The sequence below is a fragment of the Scyliorhinus torazame genome, chromosome 5, assembly GCF_047496885.1.
Source record: "Scyliorhinus torazame isolate Kashiwa2021f chromosome 5, sScyTor2.1, whole genome shotgun sequence".
NCBI classification, from domain to species: domain Eukaryota; kingdom Metazoa; phylum Chordata; class Chondrichthyes; order Carcharhiniformes; family Scyliorhinidae; genus Scyliorhinus; species Scyliorhinus torazame.
In genome coordinates, this window is record NC_092711.1 from 148,073,524 (window position 1) to 148,089,524 (window position 16,001).

At 50.0% G+C, this 16,001-nt stretch overlaps 1 long non-coding RNA gene across 1 annotated transcript; it reads left to right on the forward strand.

Annotated features, from left to right (window-relative positions):
• The first annotated feature begins 7,229 nt into the window (after positions 1-7,229).
• LOC140420040 (uncharacterized) lies at positions 7,230-12,429 on the forward strand. Its single transcript, XR_011946154.1, has 2 exons — positions 7,230-7,488; positions 11,139-12,429. It is a non-coding gene; the product is annotated as an uncharacterized lncRNA (long non-coding RNA).
• Positions 12,430-16,001: the final 3,572 nt, after the last annotated feature.

Sequence of the window (16,001 nt, forward strand, 5' to 3'; positions counted from 1 at the left end):
CTCCCAGTGTTCCATTGGCCGCTGGCTTCAAACAGGTCCTGGAACAAGTTGGTGAATGGCCTCCACACTTTGTGGGAACCATCCTCTGACCCTCGGACGGTGAACTTGATCTTCTCCAGGTGGAGAAATCCCGATTGGTCTGCCAGCCAGTCTGCAGCTGTGGGTGGTGCTGCTAATTGCCAGCCGAGCAGGATTCTCCAGCGGCCGATTAGAGAACCAAAGGCAAGGGCGTCCGCCCTCTTCCCCATGAATAGTTCTGGCTGGTCCGATACCCCGACGACTGCCATTTGTGGGCACGGCTCCACCCTCATAGCCATGGACATTGCCTCTAAATAGGAATTCGACAAGTGTGGGGCATACCCAGAACATGTGGGCATGGTTTGCCGGGCCCCGCTGGCACCATTCACGTTTGTCCTCCATCTCCGGGAAGAACCTGCTCATTCGGGTTCTTGTCAGGTGTGCTCTGTGCACAACATTCAGCTGCGTAGGAGAAGGTGGAGTTGGTTCCGTTCAGTGCTTCGCTCCAGAGTCCCCACCCTATTTCCGTCCCTCGCTCTTCCTTCCATTTTTCCTGGGTTTGGTCAAGTATGAAAATGAAAATCGCTTATTGTCACAAGTCGGCCTCAAATAAAGTTACTGTGAAAAGCCCCTAGTCGCCACATTCCGGCGCCTGTTCGGGGAGGCTGTTACGGGAATCGAACCGTGCTGCTGGCCTGCCTTGGTCTGCTTTCAAAGCCAGCGATTTAGCCCAGTGTGCTAGGAGCGTATCCTTATTAAGAGTTGTCCGTACAGGTCCCCACAGTTTCCCTTCTCCAGACTGTCTGCATCCAGTAACTCCTCTTGCATTGTGCTTCTCAGGGGTCCTGGGTGTGCTGGTGTATCCTTGTGGAGAAAGTTTTTGACCTGGAGCTCATCCCTGTTTGGTAGGTCCAGCCTCTCCGTCAGCACCTCTAAGGTCGCTAGTCTATTTCCCGTGTAAAAGTCCCGAACCATCAGTGTTCCCCCGTCCTGTCTCTACCTCTTGAAGGTGGTGTCGAGAATGGCTGGTGCAAACCTATGGTTGCCGCAGATGGGGGCCATGAAGGACACATCGGTCAGACTGAAATGCTGCCACATCTGGTTCCAGGTTCTCAGGGTAGCTACCACCACTGGACTTGAGTGTTTTGCTGGCGGGGATGGGAGTGTTGCCGTGGCGAGGGCCCGGAGGGTCATTCCTGTACATGAGGACTCGTCCATCATCAACCATTCCATGTCAGGGTCCTTTACCCATCTCCTCACTCTTTCGGCCGTGGCTGCCCAGTGATAGTATTGCAAGTTCGGGAGGGCCAGGCCTCCCATGTTTCTTCTCCATTGTAGTACTGTTTTAGGGATTTTTGAATTCTTGCCCCTCCGCACACAAACGATGTTAGGTTAGGTGGGTTGACCATGATCAATGCACCAGATTATGGGAATAGGATGGGGAGTCTGCCTCTGTGAGTGCTTTTCTGAGGGTCAGTGCAGACTTGAAGAAGCGAATGGCCTCCTTCTGCACTATAGAGATTCTACGTCATCTATGCTATTTTAATTTGACTATGTTGTTAGTCTGTTTTGTAATTTTTGGGTTATGCGCCCTGCATTGTTATGCTTCTGTTTTTATATCATCTTACCATCTTTCCCCACTCACTATGTTAATCTGTTAACTGATCTGGCATTTCATCTTGGGGCTCTGGTCGCTCAAATATCCTGCTATGAATTAATTCTGCAATATGTTGCTTGCATTTATGCGGCAGTATCAGTTGTTCTACACTGTACCCATTTTCCATCAATATTTCTGTTATTTTGTTGCATTCATTGTTTTAAAAATGCTGAAGAAAACATAAAAGAAATATTAAAAATCTGTCCAACTCATCCTTGAATATATTCAGTGACCCACAGACTCCACTGATCCCTGTGGAAGAGAATTCCATAGACTAATAGCCTTTTGAGGGAAGAGATGACTAGAAATATATAAGTGGCGACAGTACAATATTACACAACCAGAAATAATAGTAAATGTAGTTTATTACAGACCATAAATAATATATCTAATTTAAAACTACTAGACATATCTCTAGCCGATATTAATTTACTGTCCCATTAAATGTCAGCCATCTCCTGGAGAAACCAGCCCTTTAATTGTGATAAAAGGAAATTACTGCAGGTGCTGGAATCTGAAACGAAAGAGAAAATGCTGGAAAATCTCAGCAGGTCTGGCAGCATCTGTAGGGAGAGAAAAGAGCTGACGTTTCGAGACCGATGACTCTTTGTCAAAGTCTTGTCAAAGAGTCATCGGACTTGAAACAACAGCTTTTTTCTCTCACTACAGATGCTACCAGACCTGCTGAGATTTTCCAGTATTTTCTCTTCCTTTAATTGAACATCAGGAAAGAGACCATCCTTTTATTTATTTTTATTTTTAATGCATTTTATTCAAACTTGTATCAAAGTAGGTTACAGCAAATAAACACCCCCCCGGGAAACATTCTTGCCAACAATCAACTATACGGTTTGTACAGATTTTTCTCCTTTTTCACCCCCCCCCCCCCCCCCTACCTTTCTTCCCCTGCGACGAACAGCTCCTCAAACATGGTCACAAACATCCCCCACCTTTTCTCAAACTCCCCTGCTGCAACCTTAACTCATACTTTATCTTCTCTAACCGCAGTAAGCCGTGCAGGTCACCCAACCACGCTGCTACCCCCGGTGGCGAGAGACCATCCTTCTAGCCAGACAAATAAATGTGTCAAGCTGACGGAGCAAAGGATGTCAATGTCTTTCAGAGAGAGAGAGAGAGAGAGAGAGAGAAAGACCTGGGCCAATCTTTGCAGAGTCTGCACCCTCCCTGGATTCACTTCCTTTCCCTTCAGTTACTGCAAGTGACCAATTGAAGGTTAGAATGAGAAAAGAAATGGAAAGGGGGAGAAAAGAAAGTGTTTTACTCACAGATGTTGGAGGCTGGAGGACGTTTCAGTCTGTGTGAAGCCCAATCTCCTTTCACATAAAGCCCGCGCTGATTGGAGGACCAGCATCCTTCCGGTCCTAACTCTATCCATTAGCCAACACCTCACAGGAAGGTCAGGGGCTGGGCTTTCCTCCACACATGCGCAGCTTCCCCTCACCCTTGGACATGCGCAGTACCTGATCACCCGCCCGTGCGGTGGATAGAGCGGGTTCCCCAGCGCGGGGGATTGTGGGAGCTACGGCCGACACTGTCCAAACTCCTGGGGTGAAAAGTGGAGGAGGCTTGGGCGGTTGTGTGCGAGCTTGGTGTCCGCCCCCGGGCCGATTCAAAAGGCAGGCCGCCTCTGGGAGCTTCCTGGATGGGGTGAAACAGCAACTCGGCGCCCATTGCTCCTGGTCCCCGAGGGAAGGGGAGACCGGTTTCGGAGTACTGCGACCAGTCGTGTTTCAAGTCAGCGGTCGAGCTGCGGGGATGCTGCTGGACTGCGAGGTTTGCTGTCGGCGGTTGTGAGTTCGCCCACTGGAGGACGAAGGAATGGAGGAAGGATGGCAGCTGGATAGGCTGCTGGAAGCGGCGGGACGGAACCGGGGTGTAGATTGTCCGTTGGGCGGCCCGTGGCCTGCAGCCCGGGGCGGGTTGCTGCCGTTCCTGGGTCTCCGGGGGCTCGTCCCCCCTGGACGCCCTGCGGGCGGATGGACTGAATCCGGGAATTTCTTCCACATTTTCGACTGTTGCCAACATTGGAGCGACTCAGGCCGCTGCCACTGGAGGACTCTGAGGACATGTTGACTCTCGTGAAATTTCGGCAAGAGCGCTAGTACTGTGTTGTGGAACTTGCAAAATTAATGGACTTTTTCTATAGACTTTTCTATGTATGCTGGGGGATTTGTTTTCTTGTTTTCTTTGCCTTGTTGTATTTAGTAACCTATTACATTTAACTCATTTAGGCTTTTTTTCCCCGAAATGGTATCCTAGTATTAATAGTGGAACGCTGGTCAGTGCGGAGCTGCTCTAACCCTCTCTCCTCTGCCGCGCTCAGGTCTGGCTCCCCGGGGGTCTGCGCTCTCAGCCATGGGGGGGCCTTCCCCCGGGGTGTTGGCTGCCGGGTGTGGTGAACGGGGGTGGGTGGGCAGGGATTAGTGTTCGGTGATGGATTGGATCTTGATAAAGTTTTTTCTGGGGTTTTTATATGAAATTGTTAAAATGTGAAACTGCTCTCCCTCCGAATGGTCCCGTGCCCTCGGGCAGGGTCCAGAAGGGGGGAACCCTCTCTCCTCCGCCGCGTCCGGGTCTGGCTCTCCGGTAGTCTGTGCTCTTACAGAGAGGGGGCCTTTCCTCCGTGGTGTCGGCTGCAGGGCGGGGTGAACGGGGGTGGGTGAGCAGGGATTAGTGTTCGATGATGGATTGGATCTTGATAAATTTTTTCAGGGGTGAATTAAGGCCTGGTCCCCGGTGACTGGGTTTTTGATATGATAACTGTTGAGATAAATTGAGGCCCTGAGGGTCATATTTGTACTGGGGTGGCCGTATTGTATCGGGGCCTTGTGCCTCGCGACTGCTTGTCTCATGTGTGTAGAGTCGTTACTTCGAAACCTGTCTGTGTTGTGTGTTGTACTTTTGGGTTTTGTTTCTCTTTTTCTTTATTTCTTTTGGAGTGGTCGTATGGTTTTGGGGCCTTGTGCCTCGCGACTGCTTGTGTATGTGTTTAGAGGTGGTTGCCTCGATGTGGTTGTGTCTTGTGTTTTTGTTTCCTTATGCTTTTGGAACAGTCGTTTGGTTAGCCTTGTGCCTTACGACTGTTCGAGTTATGAATCTGTGTGATTGTTATCTGAACTATATGTGGGGCCTGTGCCTTGCGGCTGGTTGTGATAAATGACTGGCTGATTGGTATTCGGGAACGTATCTTGACCCTGTGCTTTGCAGCTGTTTATGTTCAATGACTGTTGCAACGTTATCGTAAAATGTAATTGGGCCTTGCGCCTCGCAGCTGTTTTATGCTCAATGATCGTTTAATCGTTAATGTGAAGTGTAACTAGGCCTTGTGCCTTGCAGCTGTTTCGTGTTCAGTGACTGGTTAATCGTTAATGTGAAGTGTAATCGGGCCTTGTGCCTTGTAGCTGTTTCGTGTTCGGTGACTGTTGATTCGTTTAATGTGAAGTGTAATCGGGCCTTGTGCCCTGTAAATGAGTCTATGTTGAAAATTGTGACGACAATAAAAGAGGTACTCACAGATGTTGGAGGCTGGAGGACGTTTCAGTCTATGTGAAGCCCAATCTCCTTTCACATAAAGCCCGCGCTGATTGGAGGACCAGCGTCCTTCCGGTCCTAACTCTATCCATTAGCCAACACCTCACAGGAAGGTCAGGGACTGGGCTTTCCTCCACACATGCGCAGCTTCCCCTCACCCTTGGACATGCGCAGTACCTGATCACCCGCCCGTGCGGCAGATAGAGCGGGTTCCCCAGCGCGGGGGATTGTGGGAGCTACGGCCGACACTGTCCAAATTCCTGGGGTGAAAAGTGGAGGAGGCTTGGGCGGTTGTGTGCGAGCTTGGTGTCCGCCACCGGGCCGATTCGAAAGGCAGGCCGCCTCTGGGAGCTTCCTGGATGGGGTGAAACAGCAACTCGGCGCCCATTGCTCCTGGTCCCCGAGGGAAGGGGAGATCGGTTTCGGAGTACTGCGACCAGTCGTGTTTCAAGTCAGCGGTTGAGCTGCGGAGATGCTGCTTCGGACTGCGAGGTTTGCTGTCGGCGGTTTTGAGTTCGCCCAATGGAGGACGAAGGAATGGAGGAAGGATGGCAGCTGGATAGGCTGCTGGAAGCGGCGGGTCGGAACCGGGAGTGGATACCCGATGGGCGGCCCGCGGCCTGCAGCCCGGGGTGGGTTGCTGCCATTCCTGGGGTCTCCGGGGGTTCGGCCCCCCTGGACGCCCTGTGGGCGGTTGGGACTGACTCTGGGACTTTCTTCCCCGTTGTCGACTGTTGCCAACATTGGAGCGACTCTGGCCGCTGCCATTGGAGGACTTTGAGGACATGTTGTTCCTTGTGAAATTTCGGCTGGAGCGCCGGGGTCATGATGTGGAACGTGCAAAATTAATGGACTCTTTTTTTATGGACTTTTCTATGAGTACTAAGGGATTTTGTTTTCATGTTTTCTTTGCTTTCGTTTTCTTTAGCAGCCTATGACATTCAACTCATTTCGGGTTTCCCTGAAATGGTAATTAGTAATTGTGGTGGAACGCTAGTTGGTGTGAAACTGCTCTCCCTCCGAATGGTGCCGTGCCTTTGGGCGGGGTCCAGGAAGGGGGAACCCTGTCTCCTCCGCCGCACCCGGGTCTGGCTCTCCGGTGGCCTGTGCTCTTAGCGAGGAGGGGCCTTTCCCCCGGGGTGTCGGCTGCAGGGCGGGGTGAACGGGGGTGGGTGAGCGGGGATTAGTGTTCGGTGATTGATTCTATCCTGTTAAATCTTTTCTGGGGTGAATTGAGGCCTGGTGCCTGGTGATTGGGTTTGATATGACACTGTTAAAATGTATCGAGGCCCTGTGGGTCATACTTGTTTCCGAAGCGGCCGTATTGTATCGGGGCCTTGTGCCTCGCGACTGCTTGTCTTATGTGTTTATAGGCCGTTACCTCGAAATGTACTCGTGTCTTGTGGTTTTTTGTTCCTTTTTTCTTTGGAATGGTCGTTGGGTTTCGAGGCCTTGTGCCTCACGACTGTTCGTGTTATGTGACTGTTCGATTGTTACTTGAACTATGCGTAGGGCCTGTGCCTTGCGGCTGGTTGTGATAAGTGACTGGTTAATTGGTATCTGGAAACGTATTTCGGCCCTGTGCCTTGCAGCTGTTTGTGTTCAATGACTGTTACAACGTTATTGTGAAATGTAATTGGGCCTTGTGCCTTGCAGCTGTTTTGTGTTCAGTGACTGTTTAATCGTCAATTTGAAGTGTGTTTAATCGTCAATTTGAAGTGTAATGAGGCCTGGAGCCTTGTAAATTGGTTTCTGTAATAATTGTGACGACAATAATAGAGTTACTCACAAATGTTGGAGACGGGAGGAAGTTTGCGTCCTTGTGAAGTTCAATTGAGCAGTCTCACAAAGCCCGAGCTGATTAGCTGGAGGACCAGAGTCCTTCTGGTCCTCCAACTCTTGCCATTGGTCAATACCTCAGGTAAAAGGCCAGGAGGCGGGCTACCCTTTGCACATGCGCAGCCTCCCCTCTCCCTTGGACATGCGCAGTCGTGGGCAGGAGATCACCGATTTGCTTCTCGCTCGCGCCGTCATGCCGGTTGCCTGGAAACCTTGTCTCGAGGAGGTTCTGTTGTCGGGTTTTTTTCTCCCGTGTTCAGGGGGCGGGCGAAACAACGGGTTGGGGCGGGGAGCGCCGGGCCTGCGCACTGGAACCCGGTGACGACAGCGCGTAAGAGTAATTCCTATTGGCTGATTCAGGCAGTGCCCCATTGTGATGTTACAGCGGAAGTGAAGATAAAAAACTCCTGTCTCCAACATCTGTGAGTAAAACACTTTCCTTTCTCTCCCTTTCCATTTCTTTTCTCATTCTCACCTTCAATTGGTCACTTGCAGCAACTGAAGGGAAAGGAAGTGAATCCCGGGAGGGTGCAGATTCTGGAAAGCTTGGCCCAGGTCTCTCTCTCTCTCCCTTAAATACATTGACATCCTTTGCTCCCTCAGCTTGACACATTTATTTGTCTGGCTAAAAGGATGGTCTCTCGCCACCGGGGGTAGCAGCGCGGTTGGGTGACCTGCACGGCTTACTGCGGTTAGAGAAGATAAAGTCTGAGTTAAGGGTGCAGCAGGGGGGTTTGAGAAAAGGTGGGGGATGTTTGTGACCATGTTTGAGGAGCCGTTCGTCGCGGGCGGGGGGGGGGGGGCGGTGAAAAAGGAGAAAAATCTGTACAAACCATATAGTTGATTGTTGGGAAGAATATTTCCCGGGGGTGTTTATTTGCTGTAACTTTGATACAAGTTTGAATAAAATGCGTTTAATAAAAATAAAAGGATGGTCTCTTTCCTGATGTTCACAATTAAAGGAAGAGAAAATGCTGCAAAATCTCAGCAGGTTTGGCAGCATCTGTAGGGAGAGAAAAGAGCTGACGTTTCGAGTCAGCTCTTTTCTCTCCCTACAGATGCTGCCAGACCTGCTGAGATTTTCCAGCATTTTCTCTTTTGTTTCAGATTCCAGCACCCACAGTAATTTTCTTTTATCACAATTAAAGGGCTGGTTTCTCCAGGAGATGGCTGACATTTAATGGGACAGTAAATTAATATTGGCTAGAGATATGTCTAGTATTTTTAAATTAGATATATTATTTATGGTCTGTAATAAAGTACATTTACTATTATTTCTGGTTGTGTACTGTCGCTATTTATATATTTCCAGTCATCTCTTCCCTCAAAAGGCAATGAGTCTATGGAATTCTCTTCCATAGGGATCAGTGGAGTCTGTGGGTCACTGAATATATTCAAGGATGAGTTGGACAGATTTTTAATATTGCTTTTGTTATGTTTTTTTACCATTTTGTAAATAATGAATGCAACAGAATAACAGACATATTGATGGAAAATGGGTACAGTGTAGAACAACTGACACTGCCGCATAAATACAAGCAACACATTGCAGAATTAATTCATAGCAGGATATTTGAGCGACCAGAGCCTCTAGACGAAATGCCAGATCGGTTAACAGTGAGCAGAGAAAAAGGGTAAGATTATATAAAAACAGAAGAATAACAATGCAGGGCGCATACCCCAAAATATTACAAAACAAACTAACAGCATAGTCAAATTAAAATAGCATAGATGACGTAGAATCTCTATAGTGCAGAAGGAGGCCATTCGCTTCTTCAAGTCTGCACTGACCCTCAGAAAAGCACTCACAGAGGCAGACTCCCCATCCTATTCCCATAATCTGGTGCATTGATCATGGTCAACCCACCTAACCTAACATCGTTTGTGTGCGGAGGGGCAAGAATTCAAAAATCCCTAAAACAGTACTACAATGGAGAAGAAACATGGGAGGCCTGGCCCTCCCGAACTTGCAATACTATCACTGGGCAGCCACGGCCGAAAGAGTGAGGAGATGGGTAAAGGGCCCAGACATGGAATGGTTGATGATGGATGAGTCCTCATGTACACTCCCATCCCCGCCAGCAAAACACTCAAGTCCAGTGGTGACAGCTGCCCTGAGAACCTGGAACCAGATGTGGCAGCATTCAGTCTGACCGATGTGTCCATCATGGCCCCCATCTGCAGCAACCATAGGTTTGCACCAGCCATTCCCGAGGCCACCTTCAAGAGGTGGAGACAGGATGGGGGAACACTGATGGTTAGGGACTTTTACACGGGAAATAGACTAGCAATCTTCGAGGAGCTGACGGAGAGACTGAACCTTCCAAACAGGGATGAGCTCCAGGTCAAAAACCTTCTCCGCAAGGAGACACCAGCATACCCAGGAACCCTGAGAAGCACAATGCAAGAGGAGTTACTGGACGCAGACAGTCTGGGGGAGGGAAACTGGGGACCTGTACGGACAACTCTTAATAAGGATGCGCTCCTTACTTGACGAAACCCAGGAAAAATGGGAGGAAGAGCGAGGGACGGAAATAGGGTGGGGACTCTGGAGCTAAGCACTGAACGGGACCAACTCCACCTTCTCCTACGCAAGGCTAAGCTTCATGCAGCTGAATGTTGTGCACAGAGCACACCTGACAAGAACCCGAATGAGCAGGTTCTTCCCGGAGATGGAGGACAAATGCGAATGGTGCCAGCGAGGCCCGGCAAACCATGCCCACATGTTCTGGGAAAGCCCCAGACTTGTCAAATTCTGGACAGCCTATTTAGAGGCAATGTCCATGGTTATGAGGGTGGAGCCATGCTCACAAATGGCAGTCTTCGGGGTACTGGACCAGCCAGAACTATTCATGGGGAAGAGGACGGATGCCCTTGCCTTTGGTTCTCTAATCGGCCGCTGGAGGATCCTGCTCGGCTGGCTAACAGCAGCAGCACCCACAGCTGCAGACTGGCTGGCAGACCTATCGGAATTTCTCCACCTGGAGAAGATCAAGTTCACCGTCCGAGGGTCAGAGGATGGTTCCCACAAAGTGTGGAGGCCATTCACCAACTTGTTCCAGGACCTGTTTGAAGCCAGCGGCCAATGGAACACTGGGGAGGGAGGTGGGTGTATGGGAGCCAAAGAGATCACAGGGAGCAGGCAGGAAAAGGGATGTGGGGAGGGTAGGGTGAGGCTACTGGGAAAAGGAGGGAGATGCCAGAAACCAACTGACACAGAGACCAGAGAGCCCAGAACAAAAGCACAAGAAGAGCAACCCCCAAGGGAAGGTTTAAAACAGGACAGGGAGTGCGCGGGGTGGAAGGGGGGAGGCCCATCAATTGGGGGGGGCACCGTCCACTTGTAAATAACAGATAACTCCCATTGTCCAGTGAAGGGCCCAGGAAAGGACTCCGAAACGACAAGTGAAGGGGGCAGAGGGGAGGGACGGGTGATGGGGTGACCGGCACAAAGGAAATTGACATGCACATTGTAATCGGCAGAGTTACCGTGACTGCTTGGATAGTGTGTAATAAGGTTTGCCACAACCCTGCGACTCGATGAAAAAGAGGTGAAAAAAACTGCCCCAACCAATCCCGCCTCAATTTAAAGTGTTCCTCATAATCCAGATGGGTTTCCTGTAATAAAGCTATGTCGACTTTCTCCTTAAGAAAGGAGAGGATCATTTTTCCTTCTGATAGGGTGATGGATGCCCAGAAAATTTGCAGATTAACTGTCGCCATTAGTTAGGCGACAGAGAGACAGGAACAGATTTTCACGCCACAATCGGGCGTGCGCCATTACCCCCTCCTCCAACTCACTTTAAACTAGAGGCACCAAAGTTTCCCCAAACTGCTCCTTTCACGGATAAAAGCCCCGTCTGTACCAGAGTAGGATAAAGTCAACAACACATAAACCGTCTCAAAAGAACAAAAATGCAAAAGAATCACCACCACAATAGATCCAAGGGGACATTCCTCAATAAGACTGAGGACCCGGAGGATTAACCCCACGGCCAGACTGTCGTTACCCTCAGGATACCTTCTCCAAAATGAGGGGAAGAAAAGTAACTTTTATAAATTGTTTTTACAGGATATTAGAAGAGGAGGAATTGCAGACAGAAATCTCAAACATCGCGTCGCAATCTGACTGAGTCTCTCAATTCCTTGGAACTGAATATCACTTTGAATCAAGAAGGAGAAATGTTTGTCTTTTCTGTCGGCTTCAAAACATCAGTGTGACTGGAAAAGCCCCGAGACACACACACACACGAGTGAGAGTGTTCCAGAGCACTGACTGTGGAAAGAGTTTGAACCAGTTGCACAGATTGAGAAAATTCACACCATTCATAGTGGGGAGAGACCGTACATGTGTTCTGTGTGTGGACGAGGCTTCAACTGATCGACAAACCTGGAGAGACACGAGGACACCCCCACGCTGGAGAAACAGTGGAAATGTGGGGACTGTGGGAAGGGATTCAGGGTTCCATCTGCACTGGAAGCTCATCGGCGTATTCACACTGGGGATAGGCCGTTCATCTGCTCGGTGTGTGGGAAGGGATTCATTCAGTTTGCCGCCTTGCAGTCACACCAGCGAGTTCACACTGGGGAGAGGCCGTTCATTTGCTCTGTGTGTGGGAAGGGATTCGGTGATTCATCCAACCTGCGAATACACCAGCGAGTTCACACTGGGGAGAGGCCGTTCATTTGCTCTCAATGTGAGAAGGGATTCACTCAGTTAGCTCACCTGCAGTCACACCAGCGAGTTCACACTGGGGAGAGGCCGTTCATTTGCTCTGTGTGTGGGAAGGGATTCGGTGATTCATCCAACCTGCGGATACATCAGCGAGTTCACACTGGGGAGAAGCCTTTCACCTGCTCTCAGTGTGAGAAGGGATTCACTCAATTATCCATCCTGCGGATACATCAGCGAATTCACACTGGGGAGAGGCCGTTCACCTGCTCTCAGTGTGGGAAGGGATTCACTCAATCATCCGACCTGCAGAAACACCAGCGAGTTCACACTGGGGAGAAGCCGTTCACCTGCTCTCGGTGTGAGAAGGGATTCACTACTTCATCGAGCCTGCTGACACACCAGCGAGTTCACACTGGGGAGAGGCTGTTCACCTGCTCTTAGTGACAGAAGGGATTCAGATATCCATACACCCTGCAGGAACACTAGCGAGTTCACACCTGGAAGAAGCCACTCACCTGCTCTGAGCAGGGGAGACATTCAATTAACCGTCCCAACTACGGAGACACTAGCGAGTTAATTCTGGGGAGAGACCATTCATCTGTTCTCAATGTGGGGAGGGGTTTTGTGATTCATCACACCTGTTGTGACTCCAACAAGTTCACAATAAATTACAGATGTTGGCTCCGTTGTTATTGTTTCTGCTCTCACTGACATCCAGGACTGCATTTTGTTCATTCTGACATCTGGTGAATGGTGATGATTGGAGGGTTTCTTTCTGCTGGACTGGCCGGTCGAACACCTCTGCCTCCGGTGGGCTGACCATTTTTGAGCCTCGTTGCGATTACCTGGTTCCAAGTTTGACGAGGAGCACAGAATGAAAAGGTGTTTGCACTTTGGAAGATATTTAGTTCCCAAAGCAGCCACGTTGCCATGAAGATGGGCTATGGTGGTTACAGGGTTCTTTTGCCTAATTTATTGGAGTGTTTCTTGCAGAAGGAAACTGTCATGGTATGAGGGGCAAGTTGTCTGTGGTAGATTGGGAAATTACAATAAACATATCACTGAAAGTGGCAACGCAGGTGGATAAGGAGCTAAGAAGGCAGACGGCATGCTTGTCTTCATTGGTCGGGGCATTGAGTACAAAAATTGGCAAGTCATGCTGCAGCTGTACAGAACCTTAGTTCGGCCACACGTGGAATATTGCCTCCAATTCTGGTCACCACATTACCAAAAGGATGTGGAGGCTTTGGAGAGAGTACAGAGGAGGTTTACCAGGACGTTGCTTGGCCTGGAGGGCATTAGCTGTCAGGAGAGGTTGGATAAACTCGGATTGTATTCACGAGAGCGACGGAGTTGAGGGACGACCTGATAAAAGAGTGGATAGTCAGAAGCTTTTTCCCCAGGTTGAAAAAGTCAATTACCAGGTGACATAGGTTTAAGGTGCGAGGGGCAAAGTTTAGAGGAGATGTGCGAGGGAGGTTTTTTACACACAGGGTAGTGGGTGCCTGGAACTTGCTGCCGGAGGAGGTGGTGGAAGCAGATACGATAGTGACATTTAAGAGGCACCTTGACGAATACATGAATAGGATGGGAACGATGGATACATACCCTGGAAGCACAGAAGGTTTTATTTATTTATTTCTTTATAAAATGTTTTTATTCTCCATTTTCACATTTTCCTTCAAAATTTACACCCCACCCACAAACAGTAAACGGTAACTGACAAAATCAATCCCATCCTTCCACCACCCCAAACAACGGCCCGCCTGTCAATATATGCATCCAATAAAACAAACCCTCCCACGGTGGAAACAAAAAACAAAGGAGAAAAAGAAAAAGGAGTCCAGGACCGCCCATGGTCACCATTAACATATAGAGTCCACTCCCCTTCCTCCCCCCCCCCCCCACCCCCCCTACACTCAACGCCATCCAACCTCTGAAAGAGTACCGTACATGATACCCAAGAGTTGTAAATTCTCCCCCCCCCCCCAACTCCTCCCGTCCATTGCCTCTTTGCCTCTTGCAAAACTCCTCCCCAACCTCGGTTCCTTCCCCCCAACTTTCCACCCCGACTAGACCACTCGGACCCTGTTCTGTCAGGCTCCGATGGCCGCAGCCCCTCCCCCCACCTCACTCCCGTTCACTGGCCGGCTTAAACCGGCCAGCGTGGAGGCCCCCGCCCGGGTCCCTTTCCCCCTTGCCCGGCCCTAGGAAAGCCCAGAAATCCCCTTTGCCGCACTGCACCTTGCTAATGTACAGTGACCTCTTCACCCGGTTGAAGGCAGCCCGCCTCCTCGCCAGCTCCACCGTATAAAGTCCTGGTATACACGTATACCAGCTCCAGCCCACTGCACCACCCGCTTCTGCTTGGCCCAGCTCAAGACCTTCTCCTTCACACTGTACCTACGGAAGCACAGAGTCACTACCCTTGGTGGCTCACTCGCCTTTGGTACAGGCCTCCACGACCGATGAGCCCGATCCAGTTCATATCGGGAGGGATCCTCCCCCTCTCCCAATAGTTTCGCCAGCATCGCGGCAAAATACTCAGTCGGCCTCGGTCCTTCAACTCCTTCGGGCAGCCCCACAATCCTCAAATTCTGTCGCCTGGATCTGTTTTCCTGGTCTTCCATTTTTCCTCGCAGATCCTTGCTCATGTCTATCACCTTCCGCACCTCCTTCCCCATCGAGGTAAGTTGATCACCGTGCTGGAATAACGTCTCCTCCACTTCCTTCAGTGCCTCCCCTTGCTCTCGCATCTCTGCCACTGCGCTCACCACTGCCTTCGTCACCGGGGAAAACGCCTCCTCCACCAGCACACTCAAAACCTCTCTCATCTCCTTCCTCATTGTCTCCATGTATTTTGTAAACTGCCTTTTGAATTCGGCAGTCATCACATTAGTTATTTCTTCAGCCGTAAGCAATGCGGCCTCCCCGGTGCTCCAGCCTCCATTTTCCTTGGTGACCCCGTGGTGACATTTCCACTCCCAACGGACCTTCAGCTGTTTTCCTTACGGACGTTCTTTTGCTCACCCTCGACATTTTTCTTCACTGTGCCTTCACTCTGCTGCCTCTGTGCCTTCTCCCTGCTTTTGCTGCCTCCGTGGACCCTGTGGCCGGGCTTAAAGCCCCGACAATACCGTTCCCGAACGGGAGCCCTCCATTGTGCGGTCGCGTCCCGCCCGCCGTCACCGGAAGTCATCCGCAGCACTTTTGAACCCACTCCCGCAGTCAGAGCATTTAAAGGGTCTCTCGTTGGTATGAGTGACTTTGTGTCTCAACAGGCTGGATAACTGAGTGAATAGCTGCCCACACACAGAGCAGGTGAATGGCCTCTCACCAGAGTGAACACTTTGGTGTGCCAGCACGCTGGATTGGATGACTGAGTGAATCCCTTCCCACACACAGAGCAGGTGAATGGCCTCTCCCTGGTGTGAACTCGCTGGTGTGCCAACAGTTGGAATGAAGTACTGAATCCCATCCCACAATCTAAGCATGTGAACGGCCGCTGCCCAGTATGAACTCACTGGTGCGTTAGCAGGCTGGATAAATGACTGAATTCCTTTCCACACACAGAGCAGGTGTACGGCCTCTCCCCAGTGCGACTGTTTCGATGGGTTTCCAGCACAGATGGAGATCTGAATCCCTTCCCACAAGCCCCACATTGCCATGATTTCTCCATTGTGTGGGTTCCTTGTATCTCTCCAGTTTCAATCAGCTGGAATGTCCACACAGAACATGTGTATGGTCTCTCCCCTCTGTGAACGGTGTTGTTTTTTCAGGCTGTTACAGGTCTTTCCACATCAGAGCACTCTTACTCGGGTGTATGTGACTTGGTGCTTTTCCAATCACACTGATGTTTAAAGCCTTTTGAAGCAGACAAACACTTTTCCTTCTTGATTCAACGCCTGATGATATTCAGAACCTGATGTATTGAATGAATCTGTCAGATGTTGACATGATGTGTGTTTGAGAATTCATTCTGAAAATCCTTATCATATCCTGCGAAAGGACTTTACAAAAGTCATCAGTCAGTACAGGATAGAAATTGACAACAGACAATTCCAGTTTCGAAAGAGACATTCTGTCCTCACTAGTTCTCCAAAAGCTGTAAATCTCCACGCCACCCTCCCTCCATTCTCACGCTGTTGTACCTAATATACATGCCCCCTAATTCATCCTGCTCACTGCGTCCTATGCTGAGAACAGGGGACTGAAAATCTTAATGCAGCTGTGAGCCATGTATATGTCTATATTACTGAA